General features: G+C 61.0%; 1 protein-coding gene across 1 annotated transcript in view; it reads right to left on the reverse strand.

The window, feature by feature from the left end:
* Nucleotides 1-15183, reverse strand: part of RARG (retinoic acid receptor gamma) — a 64707-nt gene extending 49524 nt beyond the window's left edge. The window contains exon 1 of the mRNA XM_044995655.1: nt 15080-15183. The gene's annotated coding sequence lies outside the window, so the exon portion shown is untranslated. The remainder of the gene's footprint in view (nt 1-15079) is intronic.
* Between the last annotated feature and the right edge of the window lie 10201 nt (nt 15184-25384).

Consider the following 25384-nt stretch of genomic DNA (forward strand, 5'->3'; position numbering starts at 1 on the left):
CGGGTACCCATGGAAGCCGATCCCGCCCCGATTACGGAGGGCTGGATGGCTCTGCAGGCCCATGGGAAGGGTGATCTGGAGGCCAGTCCAGTAGCCTGTGACCCACGGTGCAGGGGCCATACCCCAAATATCCAGCCCCACCCAAGGGGAGGGAACATGCCACTGTTTGGTTCGACAGTCGGGACGCCTGCCTGGTCTCTCCTGCTCATTGCCGGCTAACCCCAGAGGACTGGGGTTGGGGTGGTGAAGGTTCAAACTGGCTTTGATAGGCTCATTAGCATCTGCCTGACACCCCCCCACACCTCAGTCCATACGTCTCAAGTGCTTTGCAACAGATGGGGAGATTGAGGCCCAGCGAGGGGGAGGGACTCACCTGAGGTCACCCAGCAGAGCTGAGAATAGAACCCAGGAGACCTGCCCCCTCCCCAGACAATCCTGTGCCCTAACTCACGGCTCAGGTAGGGTTGCCAGCCCTCCAGGATTGTCCTGGAGTCTCCAGGAATTAAAGATGATGTCATGTGATGAAACCTCCAGGAATATGGCCAACCAAAATTGGCAACCCTACCCTGCTGCCCTGGGAGCCGAGTAGTTTTATTGCAGCCAAGTGGGTTTGAACGCCCCCTGGCTCAGAAATGCGTGAACAGGAGAGACCTAGACACAGGGTCCAAACGACCCCCCCACCCCCTTACTCACAAACACACACACGCACACACACACACAACTCACATGCGCACACACACACACACACACACACACACACACACACACACACACACCCGGACCCAGGGTGCGCATTGAAAATCCCCATCCAGATCTATATTTTGATGGCAGCCTCCGCACCCTAGTGGAGAAATCCGGGGTCCAGCCCCGGGCCACCCGACGGCGCCATCGGACCCCAACCCGGGCCCTCTCCCCCGGCCTCCCGCCATGTCTGGACAAGGCCCCGACTTGTCCCCGCGTGGCGCTGGCCCTTTAAGCGGCTCCGCACAAGGGCCCGCGTGTGTCTGTGTGTTTTTCCTTTTGAACCGGGGCCAAAGGCAGGCGATTTTTTTGGTGCTTTTACCATATGATTTAAATCAAGAGTCATTTCAGGTTCCCAGATAAATGGAGCTTATGTTCTCGATGCCAGCGCTCGTCTGGGCTTGGCTCGCCCTGCATCGGCGCGGCCTGTACCACCCCGGGGGCAGAATGCGAGCGCGTCACATCTTCCACATGGAACACTACACCACAGCCCTAATTCACAACAGCCGCCTCTGCGGCTCCCGCTCCCCCCACGCCCAGCTCCCCCCCTCCGCCTCTGCTGCTTGTTTTCTGTCATCCGTCCCCCCCCTCCCCCCCGCTTTGTTCGGGCTCCCGCACTCGCTCCCCGGGGTGATCTTGCAGGGAGGTGGCGGGTAGCGTGGCAGCCGTGGGAAATGGGTGAAAGGGGTTTGCTGGCATCGTGCCTGGGCGGGGAGCGGAGGGGCAGTGGCTGGCACGGTCACGGTGCACAGCAGAGCCGGGCTGGCCCACGGAAGGGAGGTGGCAGAGGGGTTGGCATGCTGGCGGGGGGTACCATGAAGATTGAGCTCCCCAGCACGGTAACAGCGACTGGCACAAGGATGGGGAATAGCACAGAGAGCGAATGGCAGAAGAATGACTGGCAGAGGAGAAATGGCCACAGGCGAGGGAGAGGCCCAGGTGCTCGGTCTCAGGGGGGGGACGGGACGGGGGAGGCTGTGCTTGCATTGGGGCGGGGGGGCTACCTCGTCTTGCTGCAGAGAAGAGAGGCCCTGATGCTCACCCCAGTGGTGGGGGACTGTAGTCACCCAGTGGGGAAAGCTGCTTCTTCCCCTTCTGATCTGGGGTCGCAGTTTGCCGGGGGCTTCCTTGCTTTGAGCCCCACGGGTCAGATCCAGGCCCACAGTGCAGCCAGGGGGTAAATGTGGCCCCATCCCCCTGCGGATCCCCACGGAGCAGGCAGGGGGCTGCACCCCGCAGCTCTGTCCTACAGGCCCAGGGCGCTGAGGGTCCAAGCTGTCCCTAGAGATGACCTGCCATGTGGTGCCCCCCACTGGTGAGCGTGGGAAGCTGGAGTGTTGAGCCGGGCAGGAGACTGGAGGACATAAATGGGAGGAAATTAGCGTCCCCTAAGGAGGATGCTAATGTGCGTCATGCTGGCGCAATACGGCGGGGACGATCGTTGCACGCTGGCTGGGATCCCCTCTCTGGGGGCACTGACACATGGAAAGCACCCGCTGCCCACAAGCTTCATGTGTGAGCTTCCCCACAGCAGTGCCCAGCCAGGACGCCAGCGCTGTGAGCTTCCCCGCAGCAGTGCCCTGCTGGGACGCCAGCGCTGTGAGCTTCCCCGCAGCAGTGCCCTGCTGGGACGCCAGCGCTGTGAGCTTCCCCGCAGCAGTGCCCAGCGGGGACGCCAGTGCTGTGAGCTTCCCCGCAGCAGTGCCCAGCCAGGACGCCAGTGCTGTGAGCTTCCTCGCAGCAGTGCCCAGCCAGGACGCCAGCACTGTGAGCTTCCCCGCAGCAGTGCCCTGACATGACTCTGGCAGGCACCCAGCACAGCAGCTCCAGGGAACAGCCCAGCTGCACAAAGGTCCCTAGAGCCGGTCGTCTCTCTGAACTGGTCTGTGCACACATCCTACTGGGGCGGGAGGATGGTGTTGGGTGCCTTTAAAAATCCAAGAGCTCGCTGGCCCACAGCTCTGTTCCCCCTGCTGCGGAGGACCCTGCCAAGCGGCCTGTGCAGTGAAAGCCATGAGATTTCAAGTGAGCCACTCACGTAAGGGCTTCGTTTCCGTAAGCTTTTCCATATGTGAGGGCCTCTCGGAGCCCGTGTTCCAAAAATAAACGTGCTGTCAGGCCGAGGTGTCCAGCCCATGGAAACCAGCGAGAGAACCAGCTCACAGATACCCCTCTGCAGAGGGAGGGCCCCCTGCTTTCTCTCCAGACCCTGGGCTGGGCTGGGGGGGATGGGGGGGGATCAGCTGTGGTGCTGCTTTCCAACCACTTTGGGGATCGCAGGTTACATCCATGCAGAGGCGGCCTCCGAAACATCATGAGTTTGCCGTTCTCAGCCGGAACACGGTGAGGTCACACTCGACGGCGCTGGCTTCTCCCACCCTCGGCGCGGTGCAGACGAGGCCCTCGGCCCAGCCTTGGAAAAGCCTGGAGAAGGTTTCGCGCCGTGTGTCCGAGGGGAGTCGATGCTTGCAGCAAACCCAGGCTGTCTGGGCAGGCCTCACAACACGTGCTCGCCAGTACGGCTGTCCCGGCAAAGGACCCCAAGGGTGGACGTAGCTTCGCCCGGCAAAGCCGCACCGTGCACTGGGTGTCGCTTATTCCAGCCTCCAGCATCCGCTGCACCAGGGGCTTCTGCCAACGCAGCGACGCCAGCCACGGATCACCCCTCTTCTGGCTGTAGGGCCGACCTGGCCTTTGACTGTAACCTCCTTGGCGTGGCCACGGCCCAGACTGGAGGGAATCTCATCTCTGCTAGGACCATTTTCTGTATTGCGGGAGTGCCCAGAGGCCCTCACCCAGGCCAGAGCAAAGCTATGCCAGGCGCTTCCCAGCCACAGAGTGGGGAGGAGACGATCCGAGGACCCAAGCACGGGCAGGCGGGGAAGTGACTGGCCAGAGAGGTAAAACCCAGGTCTGCCCTGGCCTGATCTGCCCAGTTCGGCCTTTGGTGTCTGGTCCGTCAGAGTAGCCTGGGCTGTGATGTCCAGCTGGGGAGGCCGAGCAGCCTGCAGCCGGAGCCCTGCTCAAACCCAGGGGCTGTATTTTTTGGTAACGGAAAAAGAGAGACATGGATTTTCCGCCCGCCTCGCTCCCAAGGGATTTGACGCAAACGTCCCCCCTCCAGCCCCACCTGCCACGGCGTCCCAGAGCCCTCGGCAGGGACGTTTCTCTGGAGCGGACAAGCTGCTAGCTCTGAGCCACGTGCGTGGGAACGGGTGGCTCTGGCCGCTGGGCAGCGGAGTCCGGCGAGGTCCCAGTGCTCCCTGGCACAGCCGGGCTCAGCACGGACTGTCACTCCATGCTGCTGCTTAAGCCATGGGGCTAATGCCGGGTGGGGGTGGGCTGACAGACACAAAGACCGGGGCCGAGCCGTGCGCGGAGGCAGGTGTATATCCCGCTGAGAGCCGGACACAGCCACTCTCCACCGGGGCCAGGGCCTGGCACTGGAAGGTGCCATTCTGCTGGCCCCCCTCCAGACCCGAACGGAGCTCAGGGTGCCACGCACACACACAGGCCAGGAACATCCTAATCTAAGGCCCCAGCCACTAGGCCATGCAGCTGATCTTGGGTTTCCAGTCTGTCTAGGACCCTCCCCTTATACTGTGGTGCCCGAATACCTCTCAGTCTCTAAAGGATTTCTCCTCCCAACCCCGCCTGTGAGGCAGGGCAGGGCGCCCATTGTGCAGATGGGAAAACTGAGGCTCAGAGCAGCAGATCCTCAGTGGAGCCTAAATACCTTGAAGCCAGGGCTCGGCCTAGTGTCCGTCTTTCCTCTCTGCTCTAGGCCAGCACCTGACCCTGTTGAACCCCACAGGACTGCTGACAGCAATTTCAATTTGCCCCTGTGACCCACCGCCGCCCGCTCCACACCCTCCCTGTCAGGACGCTGGCAGCGCCGCTAGCGGAGGTGGAGTGCGGCACATTCCAGCCTAACCCCCTTGCCACAGCATCCTCCAGAAATATTTCCCCTCTGGGGTTTGCAAGCCGTTCCAGCTTGCAGGGTGGGGTGGGGTGGGGTGGGGGATTTTCGGGAGGTGGGGAGGGGAGGCCGGGTTGAATTCACTGAGCTGGGCCTGCTTTGGGTTTGTGTTTTTTTGTGGGGTTTTTTTGTGTTTTTTTTTTTAAAAAGCTACTTGAAGGTGGGAAAATAAATACAGATTTTTTTGTGTTTTTTTGTGTTTTTTGTGTTTTTTTTGTGTTTTTTTTTTAAAAAAAGCTACTTGAAGGTGGGAAAATAAATACAGATTTTCCACTTTCCTCACAAGCTGTTCCTGGCAAGGGAGACAATAATTAGACTGTAATGGGGGCTGTGGGTGGCGGTCAGGGAGGCAGCAGGTTAGGGCTGCGGGGAAAAGTATTTGTAAGGGAGAGATGGGAATTGCCACCCAGGGAAGTGGCACTGCAGAAGCCGGATTTCCAGAGAGGCTCAGCTCCTGCTTAGGCTCCGGAGAAGAGCTGGATTTTCCGAAAAGTCAGCCTGTGGCAGGGAGCTCTTAGCACCAGCAGGGCCCTTAGAGAGGGGGTGGGGGTCTGGGAGCCCGGACTCCTGGGTTCGGTGCCTGATTCTGCAAGGGGCAGGGTTGTCGGAGTGTGTATGTCGGGGAGGGTGTGTTGGGGTTGGGGTGCGTGTTAGGGTGACCAGACAGCAAGTGTGAAAAATCAGGACAGGGGGTGGGGGGTGATAGGAGCCTATGTAAGAAAAAGCTCCAAAAATCGGGACTGTCCCTATAAAATCAGGACATCTGGTCACCCTAGTTGTGTGTAGATGAATCACTGTGTGTGTCTGTGGGGCTGGTATGTACGTGTGTGTCGATCTGTGCGGTTTTGTTGGGGTTGGTGTGTTTGTTGATGAATCTGTGCTGAGGTTGGTGTGTGTGTGATATGTGTGTGTGTTGGGACAGTTGGGGTGTTGTGTTGATTGGGGGGTGTTGGAGTGTGTCTATGTTGAGCTGGGTGTGTGTGTGTGTTTGCTGGGGGAGTTGGAGTGGGTCTGTGTTGAGCCGTGTGTGTGTGTGTGTGTGTGTTTGCTGGGGGAGTTGGAGTGGGTCTGTGTTGAGCCGTGTGTGTATGCTCATGTGTAACCCACACAGTTACATGTGTGTGTGTTTGCTGGGGGTGTTGGAGTATGTCTGTGTTGAGCTGTGTGTGTTTGCTGGGGGTGTTGGAGTGTGTCTGTGTTGAGCTGTGTGTGTTTGCTGGGGGTGTTGGAGTGTGTCTGTGTTGAGCTGTGTGTGTTTGCTGGGGGTGTTGGAGTGTGTCTGTGTTGAGCTGTGTGTGTTTGCTGGGGGTGTTGGAGTGGGTCTGTGTTGAGCTGTGTGTGTGTAGCTGGGGGGAGGGGGGGCTATATCTCTTTTCTCCATGCCTGCAGCTGCCACCCCAGGCCCTTATTCCAGTGGGTGTGGCTGGTCCCAAGCACATGGGGGGTGAGAGCCAGAACCTGCTCTCCCGTGCCCAGTGGGAACCAAACCCACAGGCTTAGGCAACAAAAACAAACTCAGCCCCGTGGAGTTTCCTGGGCCGAGCACCTGGGCGCATGCAGGTTCTTCCCCGACTCGCAGCACCGCATTCCTGAGCGCAGCCACAGCACTAACCCCTTCCGCCCCACCAGGGATCCCGGCCCTCACCCCGAATCAGAGCCAGCCAGCCCAGCCCGAAATCCAGTGGAGCTCTGGACTGGGCCCCGTTTCTACAAACAGGGCGCTGGGACAGTGGGGCCTGAACTGCCACCTCTGGAAGGATCTGGGGCTTGAACCGTCAGCGGGCCGGGCTGATGGGAAACCCAGCCAGAGAAGGTAGCAGCCAGCCCCCGGCAACTGCCAGCATTTCTGGGGCTCGGCTGGAGCTCCTTGGCTGCAGGGGCAGAGGGCGGCATTGGGCCGTGGCAATGACCAAGCAGGGGCTGTTTCTTTTCCTGCTCATCCCCACAGCAGACCGATCCCCCACCGTCCGCACGGGCCCACGCCAAGCTCCGAGGGCTCGAACCGGAAGCCGGGAGGCAAGTCGTGCTGCAGTGCGGACGAAGGTCAAGCCGCAGCCGCGAGTCGGAGGGTCTGCGCGGCGTGGCCGCGTTAACGCGGCTGAGAGAGCCGGGTTCTGCGACTGTGAACCCAGGTTTACAATGCAGTGCGGACGCTCACGTGAGGGGTTGGAAACAGCGAGTGCACGAGCCCAGATCCCCCCAGCCACAGGTTTACACTGCAGTGGGGACGTACCACAAATGTTCATTAGGAAGTCATTTGCCCTTCCCCCTGCCTCTGAAACCTGGAGGTGCTTAGACCTGCATCCACACAAAGGGGCTGGTCCACTTTCACTGCACTGATTTCTAAAAGACTGTCCTTAAAGCCGTATGCGGCCTGGCCTAAATCCCACAGCCCTCAGGGTGACGAGTGAGAGTCATTCCTGGGCTGCAGGTGGAGAAACTGAGTTAGAGCGAGAGAGCAAGAGAGAGGAAGTGATTTATCTGAGGTCACGGAGTGAGTCAGGAGGAAGCTGGAAATAGAGCCCAGGAGTCCTGGCTTCCGGATGGCATCACTCTAACCACTAGACCACAGTCCCCTCCCCAAGATAGAACTGAGGAGTCTCAGGCCCCCCTGCCCCTCCCCACGCTCTAACCACTAGAGAACACTTCCCTTCCCACGCTGAGCACAGAACCCCAGGAGCTGAGACGCCCACTCCTCTGCTCTCACCACGAGACATCACTCCTGTTGCCTCTTTGTCCCTGTCTGGAAAACGAGGATGATTCTCACCCCGGAGAGACATTTGGGGAAATGAGAGAGGGTCAGAGATGCCCGGGAGCCCCTCAGACAGGAGGTGCTCGACTCGGCTAAACATGCTGTTCGCATTTGCACAGAGCCCCCCCGGCCCACGCTGAGCACCCCCTCCCCAAACTCACTAGGTGATCCAGGACCAGCAGAATCAGCCCAGGGTAACTGACCCCAGCCAAGGAGGGAGGGGGGCTGCCCCAAAACCCAGATGATTATCAGGTAGCAGAGACCCCACCCGAACTCAGGGCCGGATGCTGCACGGCCACAGAGTGAGACCCGGCCCCGGCCCCGGGCAGCTCAGCGCCTAACTAGAGAGAGAGGAGAAAGGAACGGGCCGAAGGCCAAGAGCAGAGCCAAGCCCGGGTCCGCTGAGTCCCAACCCAGTGCTCTAGCCACTAGACCTCACTGCCTCAAGCTAGGCCTGAGTGCCAAACAGCCGGGAGCCTGACGCCACACAAGTACCCACTGCCGCCTGGTTCTGTGGAGCCAGCCGGACTTCCCCGCGCCGGGGGGGGAGGGGGGGAGGAGATTCAGCTCCCCCAAGGACTCTGGCTCCATGTTGGGGGTTCTGACCGTGGAGGGGCTTTAAGAACGGGGGGGGGGGACTGGGATTGGCCTCCGAGCTCCTCTCCCTGCCGCGCCTCCCAGCCCAGCCGCCGAACAAAGCTCCCATTTACTGCCTCCGCTCACACGTCTGGGGAAGGTATTTCCACCCAAACCTTTTTCCATGACCGAATTAGCTCCTTTAAAAAAAATAAAAAAATAAAAAAAAAACCCCAGCCAGCAAGCCGGGGCCTGTCTCCCAGCCAGCCGGGCAGGGACGGCTGAGCGCAGCTCCCCACCCCCAGCTCCCCGCCCGAGCCGGGAGTAATTTTAGCACCGACATCTGGCTTCGGCAGCCCCGGTGGGCGGGCGATGGGGGGCTGGAACGGGCTTGTTCCTGGCATGCGGGGCCAGGTGAGGGGCTGGCGCTGGTGGCCCAGCGGGCAGACCCAGCTGCTGTCAGGGGCTGGACGCGTGAACCCTGGTGCTGGCGGTTCTGGCTGGGGAATGGATCCTGGGCTGATACCAGGCTCTGGGGGGAGGCTACTGCCCGGCCTTGGCAGCTCCCAGCCTGTTGCCCGCAGTGCCGCAGTTTCGGGTGTGACTCAGCCACTGCCCAGGGAGCTTGGCCAAGACCAGAGGTGGCTGAGTCAGGAGGGCGCTGCAGCGGCAGACGGGAGAGACGCATCCCTCGCCTCCCGGCCCAGCCCATGGCCTCCCCCAGCAGTGCTGGTGCCCAGGGCACTTCCCAAGGTGCTGCGAGCAGGGCACGGCAACACCACGGCCCAGGGAAGGTCCCAGCCACAGGCCTCCAAGCACCAGGGAACCCCAGAGCTGCCGGCACCTCCCTGCCCTGGGCTCACTGGGACAGTGGCAGTGCCGGCCCTGAGATCTCAAAGCACCTGCCCGACACTTATAGAGCTTCACAGCCCTCCTTGGGAAGGGGTCAGTGGGAAACTGAGGCACACAGAAAGGAAGCAATTCCCACAGCAAATCGGAGCAGAGCTGGGAAAAGAACCCAGGAGTCCTGGCTCCCACCCCCACCACTCCCCTTTCTGAGCTAGAAATAGAACGTAAGCGGGAGGGGGGCTCGCTCTGCCCCCTGCTGGGTCACAGCCTCTCTGATCTTGGCCTCCATGCCCCTGCAGAGCCACCACTGGGGTGGGGTTTAACACCCCCACTGGGCACGCCCACCTCTCTCTCCTGTAGCCAGCCAGAGGGCCCAGTATGGCGAGAGATTAGCCGGAGCCAGAACGCCGGGCGGGGCGGGAACTGTGAGTTGGCGTGGGAATGGGGCAGCAGCTCCCTGGGCGTGGGCAGCCAGAGAGAGGTGAGGCCGCAACTGCCTTGTGCAACAAGAACACCTGGCATTGGGAGGAATGGGCTCTTCCCTCAAGGTGTCATTATCCCAGGGTTACAGACAGGGAAACTGAGGCACAAAGAAGGGGAAGTGGGCAGCTCGCCCAAGGTCAGTGAGTCAGCGGCAGAGTCAGGAATAGAACCCAGGTCTCCCGGCTGCTAGGCCGGCGCCCTTCCCTGTTAGAGCACCCGGTGAGTGGGTTGAGCAGCAGACTCAGACCTGTGACCCCTCACTTTGCTGCTGCGTCCCATCCCTGGGGGTTCCCTGGGGCAGGAAGCGGCTCTCGCCGGGTGTCCGTGCAGCGCCTGGCGTCTCTGGGAGATGTGAACGGGGCTGGAGGATAAAGGATGGGGAGCAAGGGCAGCGGATCTGCCCTGGGGTGGGTCATAGCAGCGCGGGAGACAGCGCAGGGCCGTTGGCCTTGGTGCCCCCGGGGGGGACTATGCAGGCGGAGTTATGCTGGGAGGAGAATGTCCCCACGGGGGGGAAGTGGGAGCAGGAGATCTAGGTCAGTTTGCATTCACACCTTGGCGTGCACTGAATAAAACGTTTCCTCTGTCGACCAGGCCTACCACAGCCCAGGCCCCAAGCCCCAGCTGGCAGAGATGGCCCAGTGCTGACACCCCTAGCCTGGCTCTTGAGAGAGTCAGGTTCAATTCCTGCTTTCCCATGGACTCCTGCATGCCCTTGGTCATGTCACTTAGCCTCTCTGTGCCTCACTATAGAATGGGGATAGTCCTGCCTGCCGGGGGGATTGTGGGGCATGCAGGTGCCCTGGTGATACCTGGGATAGAGCAGAAAGGAGCAGTGAAGGCCTCCAAAGAGGTGACTTGTTCCCCCTCAGCTCAGACGATGCTCTGAGTCCTCGGGCGCAGCTTGAAACCCGCTGCAGTGCCGAGCGCTTCGAGAGCAGGGTCCCATTATGCCGGGTGCTGCCTCGACAGGGTCAGAGACAGCCCCCATCCCTCACAATCCAGACAGACGGGGGGAAGGGGAAGTCCCCCAGGAGCAGAGCTGGGACGGTGTCTCCTGAGTGCTTGGGCGATGTTCTACCCACTAGACCACACTGCCTCTGAATGCTACTCGGGCCCTTCGGGGGGAGTCTAGTGAGAGGACAACGTGTGTATTCAGGATGTGAGTCAGGAGTTCACCCATTGGTAAACCGAACGATGCCCATGTAGCCCTGGCACGATGTTTAGTGCCAGCACCTCAGACTCTGCCCTGGGGGCTGAGAGCTGGGCCGAGTCTGCCTGCTCAAACGCCATCCCCAGCAGGAGAGGCCCTGCAGCTGGAACGGTGCGTTATCCAGAGCCCAGAACAGTTGGCTGTTGGGAGAGATGGGACCTCAGGCCACGGTCCCCCGGCCCACGAGCTGCCTTTCCCCAGCGTCCTGCTTCCAAACCCCTTGCACCCCAGCGGCATCTTGATTTGGGCACCACGGAACTGATAAGACCCACAGTGCTGGACGCTAGCACGTGTGCCTAACCGTGCTGCGATCTGTCCATAGGGACCTCCCTTCCCAGGGGCTGCTCTGACCCTGCTAGCGACAGCTGGGCTCGAACGCACAGCCTTCTGCTCCCACGGCCACCGGAGTTAAGGGGGAATCTCCCTCAGCTCTTAACAGTATAGGGGCTATGACACATAGTCGGCCCACTGTGATTTCAGCCAGTAGAGGGCAATGGGGAGTGTGCACGGGTGCTCGTGCTCACACATACAACTCACGGCCACACCCTCCTTTCTGTGTACTTTCACTGGGTCTCTCGGCTAAGAAATAGAGCTGGTCCTTAGGCCCACTCCAGCCCCCTGGCCAAATTCCCCTTGGGTGAGTCTGTTCTGCCTCCCTAAATTTCCCTTGTCATTTCAGTCAGATTCAGGAGTCTCCTTCACTCCCTCTCCTAAATCCTCCTGCAGCGTTAAACCGCTGCCATGCCCCACCCCAGAGGTGGCTGCATCTCCATGGCTGGTGCGATTCCGGCTCCCCCAAACCTGTTGGGATCCCCTGGGGCATTCCACATCAATGAGCGAGGCTCACTGCGTGGTGAAAAAAACGGGGAGGACAGCGGGGTGCAGAAGGTGTGGGGCCCACGCAGAGTCTAGCAGGCTTGGGTCAGATCAAGCATGGTATCAGCTGAACAGCCGCTCCAGCATCCAGCCTGGGGATGGGGCTCACCCTGACTGCAGGGATCTTATGCTGTGAGCCGGGGGAGGGAGGGTGGTTTAGATAATTGATGCTGGATCCCATGCCGTCCCCAGTAATAACAGCGTGTTGCTTCTACAGCCTGGCAGGGAGCTTCCCAAGCAGCCTCTTTGGCCTCCCAGCTGGGTACATGCTATCACCCCATTTTACAGAGGGGTAAAACTGAGGCACAGAGGGATAAGGTCATCCAGCAGGTCATTGGTGGAGCTGGGGACAGAAGCCAGGTGTCCTGAGTCCTGATCCTCCAGCTCTAACCACTCCCAGAGCTGGGAACAAAACCAGTGACTCCTGCCTCCCAGTTCCAATCTACCAGACCCCACTCCCCTCTCCTCCCATAGCTGGGGACGGAACCCAGGAGTCCTGGTTCTAGGCGCCCCTGCTCTAACCACTAGGCAAAACTCCCTCCCAGAGCCGGGGATAGAACCCAGGAGTCCAGTTTCCCCTTGTTCTAACCACAATTCCACTTCCTAGAATACTTTGCCTTTAATAAATACCCCCAACCTGAGAAATGCAGCGGGGATTGAGCTATCATCTACGTTCCAGCCCCTCTGCGGAATGTCCCAGTGATACCAAATGTTGCCCTGATCCAAGCAAACCGATGAGAAAACACCTGCCGTTTGTTTCGGGGGGAGTGAGGGTGGGGTACAGATCCTTTCGCAGAAGAGGACTCTGCAGAAACAGCCCCATGGTGTTCAGTGTTCTCTGGGACGCTGCTCAGCTCAGCCTGTGACTACCAGCGCCTCAGACTCTGCCTTGGGATCTGAGAGTCAAGCTGGGTATTTCCTGCTTGTGCCCCAGCCCCAGTAAGAAAGATGCTGCAGCGGGGACCTGGCTCCGGGATCTGCTGCCAATGCAGGAGCCAGGCTGGACTCCAGCTCACTCGCTATCACTGGGCCAGAGCTAGCAGGCGGGAAGATTTTTCCAAATGGACCCTGGCCAGCAAGGAAGCAGGTATGCTGGGGATAGGGTCCCGGAGCAACACAGAGCCCAGGGAGACACAGCCCCTTCCACTGGGAGCCAAGGTTAGAGGCCAGAGTTCAGGGGAGTGGATGGAAAGTGGGGAGCTGCCGCCTGGACTTGGCAAGAGCCACTGTTGGGGCCATTACGGGGACAGCCTGGAACTAGCAATTTCTTCTCTCCCCCACAGCCCTCCCCTCACCCCAAACATCATTCACAGACACCAAAGCGACTTTGCAAATGGCTGGATTGAGCCTCATGCCCTCTCTCAGGAGCTATAGTACAAATGGGGAAACTGAGGCATGTAGGGCCTTGGGCCACAGTCATGCACTGAGTCAGGGGCAGAGCCACAAAGAGAACCCAGATGTCCTGCCTCCCAGTCCAGCCTCTAGGATTCCACTCCCTCCCAGAGCTGGGGATAGAACCCAGGCGTCCTGATACCCCTCTGCTCTGCCCACGCACCCTCCCCTCGCTGAGAATGGAACCCAGGAGTCCTGATGCCCATATCTGTGTTCTGACCACACACGCTGCCATAGCTGGGGAGAGACTCCAGGCGCCCTGATGCCAGGCCCGACCTGCTCTATCCTCCAGGACCACGCCGGGTTCTGCTGGACAATGCCAGACCCTTGAACGATGGACCGACCAGCAGAGACCCAGGGGCTCCGGACTCTGCCTGCTCCTCCGAGCCACCAAATCTGGGGCTGAGTTTCCAGGGCAACAGGAGGGACCGAAAGCTAACTAGAGCAGAGTGTCTAAATCCCCTAGTCAGCCTGGCAAGCTCAGCCAGCTCCCAAGGCGGCCGGCTCTGTTCCCACAGCTACGTCCCTAATGCAGCTTGCCGAGCGGGACCCACCTGCAGGGTCTTGGCCTCTATCTCTGGCACAGCATCACCGGAGGGTGAGCCGAGGCAGATGAGCTCCTGTCTGTGCCTTTACGTGCACCGCACCTCCGCCGGGCCCCCTCCCTGGGCCAGACCCCCAGCCGCTGTAACTCAGCCTTGCCCCCTGGCTGGGTTCAGTGGGGCGACGCCCATTGGTACCCGCTGGAAATTGGCCCGAGATTGCGAGAGGTTCCTAGGGCCCGAAGGCCAGGCGTGCATGGGAGAGCGGAGGGACAGGAGAGGCGGAGAGCAGAGACGCACGTACAGCACCTTGCACAGCGGGGAGCCCGTCAGGACCAGGGCCTCAGCCTGCTACCGTAATACACAGGATAGTAGATAGAAAGAAATGCACCGAGAGAGAGATGTGTAGGGGGATGGATGGACAGATAGACAGACCCCCTTCTCACCCTGGATATTGGGGGTTAATGGGGCATGGCCCGCCCTCAGCCCCCCCATTCCCTGGAGGGGCTAAGGGTGGGGTGAGCAGCGCCAAGGGCACAGTAAGAGGGGCAGGCCCCGCTCCACAGCGCCCCCTCCCCGCTGCTTCTAGGAGGCCCAACGCTCCCAGCCCCCTGCACCAGGCAGAGTCACCTAGACCCCCGGGGGTCGGAATGGGACTGAGGCAGAACGGAGGCCTTCCCCGAACCGGCCCTACCCCCGGGGCCCTGTTCCCCCTCCCCCGCGGGAGCCATGTGCCACCCCTGCGCCCGACCGAAACACCTCGGCTCTGAGGCGCTGCTACCGAGCCCCATGGCGCAGCCCCGCCGCCCCATGTGCCCCTGTGAGGGCCCTGCGGAAATAGGCCAGGGGGCGGGTCCGTAAGGAGGGACCCTCCTCAAAAGCACCCACCAAATCTCCCCCTTTCTATGTTGGGAGGGAGGATGGGAAATCCCCCTTCTTCCCCACCCACAGCACCTCCCAACCCCTCCAGCCTGGCCCCCCCCCAGCTCTGATCTAGCAGACCGGGGTCAAGGAACAACTCCCCCCACCACCACCACACACACTTGTCCGGCAGCCCCCCTGCCCCATCCAGTAGCACAGACCTTTCCTGAACGACCCACCCCCATTCAGGGGGCACAAACCCGGCTCTCCCCATCAGCTCTGCAAGTAGCCCCCTGAGCAGTAGGTGGGGGAGATGGGGGGGCAGGGCTGGCACCTCCCCAGAGCCGGGGGGCCGCAGCTTTCGAGGCGAGGAGCCAGCACCCCCCCACAAAAATGACCATAGACGGGGAAAGGAAGATGGGTGGGGACCTGGAGTCGCAATGGGGTCTGGGTGGGGGGACGGGGTGTGATGGCAGAGAGCAGCTGTGAGATTTCGCCTGAGCCTGTCTGGGGTGAGACACGTGTGTCCCGTCCGCACACACATCCACGCCCCCCCACCCCCACCCCAGCCCCCCTTCCCCAACTCCCAGCCCCAGCCCCACACTCCAAACATGCCTGCGGACGCCCCGTCACTTGGCCCCACTCTGCCTCCCCCTCCCGCCCACCCCACCTAAGTCCTTCCCCGAGCCGGGCACAGACGCCCCAAAGAGCCCGCGCGCTCCGGCAGGGACGGGGACGCCACCACCAGCCACAAATCACAGCGCCCAGCCTTCCCCCCGCCCGGCCGCGAGCCCCAACGCCTGAGCCGGTCGCACCTGGGAGCCGCGGGTCGGGGGGTCACACCTGGAGCGGAGGAAAGTTTCCAAACTGGCTGCGTCCGTCCGTCCCCGGGCGCGTGTGGCTCCGTCTCTCCCTTCGCCTCGGTTGTGCGTGTGTGTATGTGTGTGTTTTTTCTAACATTCACTAAGAAATCATTATCCTCGGCTATTCATAACCCCGGCCGGTCATGTGACGCAGCCCTGAAAATATACAGCACATTTTTTCAGAAACCACAGAATGACTTCAGGCAAAGACACGGAAAATATTTTCACTGCGTTCCCCCTCCTTCTCCTGCTGCCGCTGCGCTGCCCTGCCAGTGGCACCGCTCCCCGGGCTGTGCACACGTGCTCACACTCGGACATGCATACACCGTGTTCAGTGTGACACATACACACACACGATCCAATAGCACACACCCCCTGGATCTAATGACTGATCCACACACAATCACACCCCCCCCAGTCCAACAGCACACACACCCTGGATCTAATGACTCACACACACACACACACACACACACACACACACACCAGATCTAGTCTCTCACACCCAGCAGATCTAATGACTGATGGATGCATGCACCTCCCACAATCCAATATCATACCCCCAATCCAATCTCTCACACACATGCACATTCACACCCCAGTTCCAATGAACACACACACACACTCCCCACACCTAATCTCTCTCTTTCACACATGCCCCAGATCCGACATCCCCCCAATCTAATATTTGCACACGCTCATAGCCCAGAGCTATTCTGACTGACACACACATGATTGCATGACTCTAACACACACACTCCTAATATTGACACCCGCCACACCTCAATCTAATATCACACGCACACCCCAATCTGACTGACACATACCCCCAAGATCTAATATCACACAAACACCCACACACCCCAAATCTAATATCGTGCACACACACACACCAATCTGATATAACTGACACCTCCCCAATCTAATATCGCACACACACACTGATCTAATATGACTGACTCAGACACACCCCAGATCTAACATTGCACCCCACAGATCTAATATCACACAGACACACACCAGATCTGATATCATGTACACACACACACACAAACTAATGTGACTGACACCTCCCTGATCTAATATCGCACACACACACAGATCTAATATGACTGACACAGACACCCCCCAAATCTAATATCACACCCCCAATCTAATGACTGACACCCCCAATCTAATATTGCACACGGACACACGTCTAATATGACTGACACACACGCACCCCAGAGCTAATATCACACATGCACTGAGGTTTTACTGTCGCTGTTCAGGGCCCCGGGAGGATCCAGATTGGAAACCGGGGAGTTATTCCCACTCCTCCTGGCGCTGGGTCCCTGAGTGGGGTCAGCCACAGCCCCCCCCCTCTCTCTCTCTCAAAGGGAGGCGCCACCATCCTCCCTGCCTGTGAGTTACTGGCTGGGACATCTGGCTTCTCAGCCCCAGCCGCTGTCCGTGAGTGCGCCGCGAGACACGCCGGCTGCAGAAGAACAGCAAGCAGCGGGGGGCTGACAGTCATGGCTCGTGCAAACCGCACCGCTGCCACTTGTGCCCAGCGTCGATCGTGCAAACGGTGGGCACGCTAACCGCGGATCGTGGGGACTGCAGAGCCATCGCTTGTGCTAAGCCCTGGCCTCCCCCAGGCCAGCGACAGCCGCTGTTCAGGCCAAGCACTGATTGTGTCAGTTGCAGGAGCATGTGAGACCCTGACACACCCCAGAGCCGTGACTCCTGCTGGCCACTGAAAAAATCGCAGGTATGCCAACCGTGGAACATGCCAGCCACTGACCGGGGTAACTCCAGAGCCAGTGATCCTGCCAAGCACTGGGTCGTACCAAGTACCATGCTAAAATTCATGCCCAGCGCAGAGCAAAATGGCTCCAGAACATGCCAGCCCCTGAACATGAAAATGAGGGTTGTGCCAACCACAGACTGTGCCAACCCTGCGGCTGCCAGCTATTGCTTATGCAACTACCGGTCATGCCAGCTGCAGAGCACGCCAAGTCCTGAAAACTATGGAGCCCCTGAATATACCGACCACAGAACTGCCAGCTATGGCTTATGCAACCACCATTCGTGCCAATACAGAGCATGCCCAGCCACGGGGCAGCATGCCAGGCTTTGAGAAGGACAACCCAAGACACCGCCAGCCAGAGCTGATAATGACGCCAAAGCACTGAGCTGGCCAATCAAGCCCTCACCGGGAGCTGTCTCCTCTGGGTCCGGACCCACAGACCCCTGGAGGCCAGTAGAACTCCTTCGTCCCAAGCCCTGTGGGAGCCTTTCCACCAGGAAGCAGGGTACACGGTGCAGGCTGTGAATTTCACATTTCCCTGGTCAAATCTAGGCCACCCCATATCTGGCAGTGCCCGCATCCACCTCCAGGCTGTCCCTTGCTCTGGAACTGAACTGACATTTTCAAAACTCAGCCCCCACAGGCCTCTGGGCTGAGTCCTGCTTGGTCCCTGTTACTGGTTATTCAGGGGGTTTGGCTGAGCCTAGATCCCATGTACACACAAGCCTGCACCAGAGTGACTAAACCGGATTAGTTTAAACCCCCGCCAGGACCCCCTGATTCCAGTTCAAATCTGACACGTTTCACTTTCGCTTCCCCCTGCTCCTGATTGACTGGAACGAAACCCACGCCAGCCTGATGTGAACTGGAGCAGGTGCGTCCACACATGGCCCCTGGCTCTGGATTAACGAAAGCAGTTCAAACGCCCGCCTCTACTTCCGGCGGGTTAACCTGCACACAGCCAGTCGCCGGGCCCGATCCTGCTGCCCCTGGCCTCAGAGGCGTCTGGCGTAGGCGCGGAGTGAGTCTGACTTTCACTCACCCAATACAACCATGACTGCCCCTCCAGAGGGCTTTTCGGGATTGTAGCAGCCTCGTCCCCTCCCAGATCCTGGCATAGAACCCAGGAGTCCTGGTCCCCACCTCTCCTTCACCCCCCCAGGTCATGCTTCCTCCATGGACCATCCTGTCACCCAGACAACACTCTCTCCCACAGCACCCAAGCGGGGCACTGGGGCCAGCACTGACTGTGAGGGGAGAGCGCCCCCCCTGCCCCACTCCCTGCAGTACAGGGCCCCTGGGTGCTGCATTGACGTTAGAGGGGAGAGCACCTCCTACTGGTAACCAAGGGTGCCCATGGGTGACAGTGCAGGCCCATCCTCTCCCTTCCCGCAAGGCCCCGTTGGGAACGGTGGGCACAAGGCGCCGACTCGAGCACCGTGGTGGGCAGGCAGCCCCTCCTTGCGTGCCCCGTGGGTGCTGGAGGCCACAAGGGAGGTGCCCCTGGCCCTGCTGAGCCCTTCCAGGGCGCGGGTGCCTGGGGAGAGCGCCTGTCCCCGCGGCGGCAGCCTAATGACCTGCAGCTGTACCTCCAGCTGTGCCGGAACGTGCCGGCTTCACTTTGAACTCGCTGGCTTTGTGGGCGCCAGTCTCTCCTAGGGAGCCATTTGGAAATGGTTTGTTTGGCGTTTGGATCGGGGGCGGCGGCGGGGTGTGTGTGTGGGGGGGGGGAGTGTGTTTCCTTGGCCCCCTTTTCTTTCCCGAGAAAGAAGGAAGGAACAAGAGAAGGAAAGGAAAAGCCTAACTGAACCACAAGTGGGGAGGGAGAGACAGAACGCGGAGAAGGAACGAATGAAGGAGCGAGACGGGGCAGGGCAAAGAAGAAAGAACGTAACACAAGGGGAGAAAGAAAGAGGCAAGGGAGGTGCCCACGCCACTGGCGCCGGTGCCCTGCCGTTTGGAGCTCCCTGGGCCCGCAGCAGCTCCTTGGGAGAGGAGCCGGCACTGCCTGCTGGGGTTGCTGTTTCTCTAGCTGATCACATTCCCACGGGACAACCAGACACCGAGTTTGCTCCGGGCCCCCTTCTCCAGCGACATCCCTATGCTCACAGGGCGAGTCAGCCTGAGAGGTGGGAATAGAACCCAGGAGTCCTGCTCCCCCACAGCTCCAAGCAGACCAGCTCAGGCAACCCTGCCCCTCCTCGGTGGGTCACTCACCCACATGGCCTCACTGCCTGGGCAGCCCCACCGCTGCTGGGACTAACCCGCTCCTCCTCCACAGGGGGCACTGCTCTTCACCCGGCTTCTACTGGACACATCCCCTCTGGGGCTGGGGAGCTCCCGCCCCCCCCCCGCCTTGGGAGCACTGAGCAGGCACAGGGGGGTGCCTGGCCCCCAATCAGTCCCTCACACCCAGCCACCTCATCCCCATCCATTCTCCTCCCTAGTCCGAACACGCTGCTCTAACTACCCGCAGCGGGGATCGAACCTGGAGCCAAGGCACCTTGAGCTACGAGACAACACCCCCAGAGCTGACGGCTCCAGCGGCCTCAGGGAGGGGGGTTGATGCTCCCCAAACCACGGACTTGGCTACTCCAGAATGGAGGTCCCTCGGCAGCTCAAGGGCTCACCGGGGGCCGCCCCGGCAGAGAGAAGATATGGAACCCGGGCTTGGCTGGGACCCGTCTCACTGGCGTTAGCCTTTCTCCTTGAGCACTGGACAGAAGGACACTGAAAAACTTGGACCCACGTGAAACTGTCAGGTTGGGTCACGGGACCATCTACCGCTGAGAAAACGGCTCGCAGGGTGCCAGGGGGGAGGGAGCTGGAATCTGCTTGGTGGCCCCCCCCATCAGTTTCCGGGAGCCCCTTCCTACTGCCTGAGCTCGACTGGTGCCACACCCTGCCTGGTGCTGGCAGGACCCCAGCGACTAGCAGATTTATTTGCCACGCTGGAGAAGTGAGGCTCTGAGGGACCGCGGAGGGGAAGAAGGGAGGAGAGAGCCAGCACTGGGCAGATGGGGGGATTTCGGCCAGATACTGCAGAATCTGTGTAGGGATCGAACCCTCCAGCTTCAGCATGAGCCAACCTCACACTTGGGGGGTAGAGGGGGCCCATCACTGCCCCCCTAGGGCTGTCACACCTTCCGCTGCAGCAGCTGGGGCTGGGACCCTGGGCTAGATGGCCCGGCCGGCTCAGCCAGGCTGGCCCCGTGTTTATTCGACCCTGGCTGGCTTTGTATCCAGGGCTGGTGGCCATGGAAAGAGCCAGGGCCCTTGGTGCACTGGCATGGAGGGGACAGCTCCACGGGGGCGAGGGAGGGGGAGGCAGTGTTGTCCCCCCCCAACCCAGCAAAGGGTTAATGCTGATCCTGCCTCCCGGGAGCCCCTGTGCGTCAGAGAAGGGCCTGACAATGGGACCCCACATGAGCCCAGGCTGAGATCGGCCGGGCCCCCCAGGCCAAGCTCCACGGCAACAAAAGGGGCATTGACGCAGTAAATCAGCCGCCTGGCAGCCGGGCGCCCAGCCTGGTACCCGGCCAAGCACCCTCCCCAAAAGCCACGCCGCTCCGGGCCCTCCTGACACAGGGAAGGTGAGCTGGGAGCCTGAGCCGGGGGGTCAGCCCCATAACATCTCCCTAGGCCTAGCTGTGGGTTAATGGCTAGAGCAGGAGCAGAGAGCCAGGACTCCTGGGTTCTACCCCCCACCTTGGAGGGCAATGGGGGCTGGAAGCCAGGACTCCTGGGCAGTGGGTGAGAGCAGGGGGTGGGGAGCCAGGACACCAGGCTTCTATTCCTGCCTGGCCTGGGAGCAGCTTGGGCCCATCTCATTTCTGCTTCCGCCACGTTTCTCACTTCCCGCGGGCAGCAGAAATGCCAGAAGCCGGGGCCCGAAAAGGTCCCGGCCGGAATCATTGGTTCTGGACCCATTTTCAGGACGATGCTCAGCTCCACCCGGCCCCGCGCTGCAGCCAGCTCTGGGGTGGAGGGTGGCCGTGGCGTTACTGCGAGGGGCGGCGGAGATGCGGCCGTTCAGGGAGGCCATCGGCAGCGTCCCCTGAGAGGGCTGGGCCAGGATCGCGGCTTGACGTGGAGAAACACCCCAGGGTTTATGTCTCATCTGAATGGCAGCCCCCCTAACACAACATGGGGGAAGCAGCCCCCACCCCATTCTCTGCAGCCGAGTGACCCCTAGTACCAGGGGCAGATTAGGGCTTTGTGGGGCCCTGGACCAGAGCAAGTGGGGGCCCTTCCCCACCCTTTCTGCCTGCAGTCCCCCCCGCTCTCCCCCGGTGCGCCTGTCAGGGAGCAGGCTCAGAGCACGGAGGCTTGCACCGCTCCACCCGCCCGCCTGGCTTTCCTGTGGGTGGCAGCAGCAGCACAGCACCCCCTAGTGCCGGGTCAAGCACTGACTGGGAGGGGGAAGCGACCCTTCCAGACCCCCCCCCATCCCACCCTGTGCAGCACAGCGCCCCCTAGTGGTGGGGCAAGCTCTGACTGCAGGGGAGAATGCTCCCTACCGAGCCCCCCCATCCCGCTCCCTGCAGCTCAGCGGCTCCTAGGACCGCACTAGCTTCTGCGCAGCCTCAGAGGGGAGAGCGCCTCCTCCTGTCGCCTTCCATCGCTTTGCATCTTCCCCTCCTGGGGCTTCTGGCCGGGCCGGGCCCTACTCAGCGCGGGGCCCACGTGGGGCTGGTTCTGTTGCAGGCGCTGCGCAAGGAGGCAGAGGAAATCCTCGGCAGAGACACATGTTTTCAGTTAAAATCAGCAAGGCAAAGCTGCGGGCCGGGACTTAGCCAAGATATTTAACCCAAGCGATGGGATTCTGGGATGGGAAACGCGCTCCCTAATTTACCACCCCCCCCCGACATGGTGGGCTACGGGGGGGGGGGGGAGGGCTCTCTTAAACGACATAGTTTCCCAATGAGGCGAAATTTCCCGGAGCTCCCAGGGCTGGCGGGCGGGCACCGGGAGAGACGCAGCCAAAGGCTGGAGGGGAAGGGGGGGCTGTTAAAGAGATCAGGCCCCAGCCTCCACGTTGGGGCTCTGTGTTCAGAAACCCACCCCCACCCCGCTTCCAAAATCCAGGGGGTTCAGAACAGGAGGGTGAGGAGAGACCCTGTTTCCAGAGCCCCACCCAGGACAGGGCGTGTGTGTATGGGCCTGCCCCACTGCTACCCCTCCTCGGTGGGTCTGATCCCATCCTCGCTAGGCTCTGATGCCACACCCCTGACTGTGCCCGTGGGCACCCAGCTGGATAACAAGAGAGCACTCAATGAAAACCAGGACTGGATCCTCCCGAGTGCCCACTCACCCCCTCCATTTCCCCCTCCCTCGCCAGCTGTTTGCTGCTAAACGCCAGGTCGGGGCAGCACCCAGGGCCACAGGGAGGCAGCCTGGGGGAGCAGAGCCAGGGGGCAGTGGGGAGGTGACACGCAGGGGGTTCTCGGCCTTCTCCACAAAAGGATGGTGTCAAAAGTCATTTAGAAAAATAATCAACTGGGGAGACCCACAGCGACTAGCAATATGCCCCTCCCTGCACGGATGCACCCCCCCCCCAGTGGTGTAAATCAGGGGTAACTCCAGGGCAGCCCATGGAATCAGGAAGGAGGGCAGAGCCAAGGGGCCGGATTATGCTCCCACTCACTCCGGTGTAAGGCAGGAATAACTCCAGGGCCGCTGGCAGGGAGATCAGAGGGGTTGGACCCAGTTGGAACGCTCCCTTGACTTCCCGTCGGACGCTGCGGGAGTCAGACCAGAATCGGGCCCGCCCCACGGGCGAGAGGGTCCGTTTCTCCCTCTCTCCGCTCCCTGGCGTTTGCACGGGGACTGGTAAGCGCTGGGAGAGGCCATAATTGCAAACAGGTTTAACTGGCACCAAATAACTGGGCCCAGCCCAGGGAGTGGCCGCGAGGAACAACTCTGCTGAGAAAAACACACCATGGGGTGAGGGAGCAGAGGAGCCGGAGCCGGGGGTGCCACTCCTGGAGTAGGGGGGAGTCGAGGGTCCTCAGGATACTTGCTCCAGGGGTGTTGGCACCAATCCACCTTCTGGTGCAAAAACCTGGTGATGCATTTCCCAAGTGTGTGTGTGTGTGGGGGGGGAGATTTGCACATGTAAAAGGACCGGGAGGGGTGTAAAACCCGAGGCTGGATTGCTCATGGCCACGGTAAAACCCGGAGCTGGGTGCCCCGTCGGAAGGACGGGCCTTGCAGCAGGAGCAAGCTGAGGCCTGGCTGGGAGGTTGCTGGCTCCCCAGCTCGTCTGAATCATAACTGCATGAGCCCGCTGCATCCCCATTCATTGTGAAACCACCTCCTCCCTGGGTGACTGGCAACCCCAGCTGCGTGGGAGTCTGGGAGGGGAAGAGCAAGTGGGACAGGGCGGACGGCGGCAGCCTGGGACTGGCAGAGCCGAGTGCCCTGGGGAGCCTGAGTGGCAAGACGGGGCTATGGGTCAGGATCGAGGGGCATCAGGAGAGCTGGGGGGAGCCCAGGGCTGGGAGAGCAGGGGGCTGCGGGTCGGGATGGAGGGGCACCGGCAGAGCTGTGGGGAGCCCAGGGCTGGGAGAGCAGGGGCTGCGGGTCGGGATGGAGGGGCACCGGCAGAGCTGTGGGGGAAGCCCAGGGCTGGGAGAGCAGGGGGCTGCGGGTCAGGACTGAGGGGCACCAGCAGAGATCTGTGTTGAGGGGGAATCAGGACTCACAGCACAAGCTGATCTCTACTCACCACGAACCCTCCATCCCCCCTGGGCCAGCATGGCCGATGCGCTGTGCTGAGAGCGGCACAGCTGGTAACAAATAAAACCCGACCCTGCACTGGTGGGAATCACAGGGGTTTTCACTCTCTCCCGCCCCCCACCCCCACAAAACCCCCCAAGCTTGTCCTCCTTTCTATACAGGATGGTGAATTTAAACGACACATAGAAATACATTCTTCCCTCCTCACTGCGGGAAGCTCCAACCCACGTGATCAAGGCAGCCGGTCAGACCTGGCGATGCCGGGAGGGGCCGAGGCACAAATGAACACCCAAAACAATAAAGATTTTGATCAGTTGGGGGGGGGTCAAAATGGTCAGATCGCCCAGTGGGTCAGCCCCTGGGGGGCTCAGCCCCTGGGACAACCCAGGGCTGCCAGTAACGGCGACCCCCTCGCGTTCCCCTGGATCCGTCCGGGACGTGACCCCCCCCACACACATCCACTTGCAGCCCCAAGAGACCAGTAGGATCCTTCAGGTTATCAACTCACGGTGACCTCAGCATCCTTGTGCCGGCCCAGCCCCTCTCTGGGGAGCCCCCCACTGGCCCAGGGACAAGACCTGGGTTCGCTCCCTGTAGTTGCAGGGGAGTTTGCAGCCTCACCTGCCTGGAGGCATCGTGGAAGGGGAGATGGGGGCGGCGGGGGTTAAAAAAATGTTTTAAACAAGCCCAAACTCCCCCCAGTGCAGAGAACAAACGGGCCCCCTCCCAGCCACGCCCCGTGCAGCTGCTGGCGCAGTCACGGCCAGATGCAATTTCAAAGGCCGGGCTCAGACCTCCCAGCAAGCAGCTGTCAGACCCTGAACGCTGCATCCATGATTAACAATGAGGGGGGGGGTGTCTTCCCCTGGCTGCTCCCCCCATGACGGAAACGGCAGCGTTCACCTGCCCAGGGTCCTTCGGCCACTGATCCCAGCCTGCCCACAGGTGATAGGGGGACGTCAGTCACAGTCAGTGGCTTCTTATAGCAGGGGCTGATGTGCTGGCCACGGGCTCCTGCTGTGGGGCATTTCAGGCAACCTGGCCCGCGGTAGGAGCCTGCCCCCTGGTGGTGCCGGGCTGGGCCAGGGGGCACCATGCCAGGATAGCGGGCCACACCCCAGTGCAGGCTGGGACCTGCCCCTGCTGCCTGAAGACTCCCTGGAGCCAGCCAGGCTGCAGCACGGGGGCCCCTATCCCATGCGGGAGTTTGGCTCTGTGCCCCCCGGCAAGGGTCAGCGCGTAAGGGCAGTCCGGGGTGAGCGGCCCCCGTGGGCAGAGCAGCCATTGCAGCTGGAACCGTCGTCCTAGAGATGGCCTCTCCCCCGCCCCATGGGGCAAGGCCAGCCCCCAGCACACCTTAGGGAAGGTCCTAACACTCCCAATGTCGTTAGGCACCCAGCCGCTGAGCTGCCAAGGGGGCAGGGGGCTTGCTGGGAGTCAGGACACCTGGGTTCTCTACCCAGCTCTGCCAGTGCTTTGCTGTGTCATCCCAGGCAAGTCCCCCATGGTCCCCGCACACACACATTCTGTGCCTCAGTTCCCCACCACCACCACCACGTGCAATGGGGTTAATGCAGCTGAGCCCCTGGTAGTGAGGTGGGTGGGTCGGCGACAGGACAGCGAGATCCGGGGTCAGCAAAGCCGGGAGCAACCAGAGAAATCACCCTTAGGCTGCGCAGGGGGATGGCGCGGGACGTAATGGTGATGGACCGTGTTAGTTTAAA

This window comes from Mauremys mutica, chromosome 20, assembly GCF_020497125.1.
Source record: "Mauremys mutica isolate MM-2020 ecotype Southern chromosome 20, ASM2049712v1, whole genome shotgun sequence".
NCBI lineage: Eukaryota > Metazoa > Chordata > Testudines > Geoemydidae > Mauremys > Mauremys mutica.